Below are 1101 nucleotides of genomic sequence, written 5' to 3' on the forward strand. Positions count from 1 at the left end.
AACCCACTCATGCTCATGGAGACCATGCAAACCCCATGCTTAAAGAACCCAGGCCGGCCGGGATTCAAACCCAAGACAACAGACTGGACTGGAGACRCAACAGTGAAGCATCTATAAGAAGGSACAGAGCAGACAGAAGYTAAGATCCTTCACGGTTTGCAGCAAGATGCTGCAGATCTGTTGTTTAGAGCGTCATCTTATCTGCTGCYATCTGTTGGGGCAGCAGCATCAGAGCCAGGGACCTAAAAARGCYCAACAGCCTRATAGAGAAGGCTGGTTCTGTTCTGGAAACGACTGTGCAACCTCTGGAGAAAGAAGGATTCTTCGTAGGATCAAGAAAATTAGGRACAATCCTGATCATCCTCTTTGACGAGACTGTCTTGGGATGGCTCTTCAATGGCTCTTTGAAGAATCTTGATGAGCGATAGCATGTAATTTCCCTATGGGATTAACAAAGTATTTTTAAAGTGAATTGAAACAGGAAATGTAATTACCACTGGTAAATACATTTTACCAGTGGTAATTACTTCTGCCATTCCAAATATTAGAMGGAGCKCAGCAGATGTGTCATACTGTCACTCAAAATGGCCAAAAAGAAAGTTTTGGCCATTTTGATTTAGTCCGCTTTTTAGGTTCAGATACTSTTAGTAAACATCTCGCCTCATATGTCCAATCTTCTAATGCCGCTTTTGGTAGATTAATAATTAMGTTTTTGSCTTCAACTGTATTGTTTTCAGAGTCAAATTCTCCATCCAGGGAGAAAGATTGTTCTTGGAGATCATAGCTGTAGTCGTCATGGCTGTAGTCGTCTATTGTYTCATTTTTCACAGCAGGGGCAAAAAAGTCTTCATCGTCTTCATCGTACTCAACTCCTGCCCATGCGAGCATTGGCCGAGAGCGTTTACCACAAACTTTCCCAGCCGGGGAAGTTTGTTCTTTTAGATCAGGGCATTCTGTTTCTAGGACTGATTTATTTTCCTGGGTCCAGTCCTCTAGATCTGCTTTCGTCGTAGCAGGAGTTGAGGCTTCATATTGTCCCTCATCCTCAACTCCTGCCCAAGAGAACATAGGGGGAGAACGTTTACCGCAAACCTCCCCAGC

Source organism: Poecilia reticulata, linkage group LG1 (assembly GCF_000633615.1).
Source record: "Poecilia reticulata strain Guanapo linkage group LG1, Guppy_female_1.0+MT, whole genome shotgun sequence".
In the NCBI taxonomy this organism is placed as follows: domain Eukaryota; kingdom Metazoa; phylum Chordata; class Actinopteri; order Cyprinodontiformes; family Poeciliidae; genus Poecilia; species Poecilia reticulata.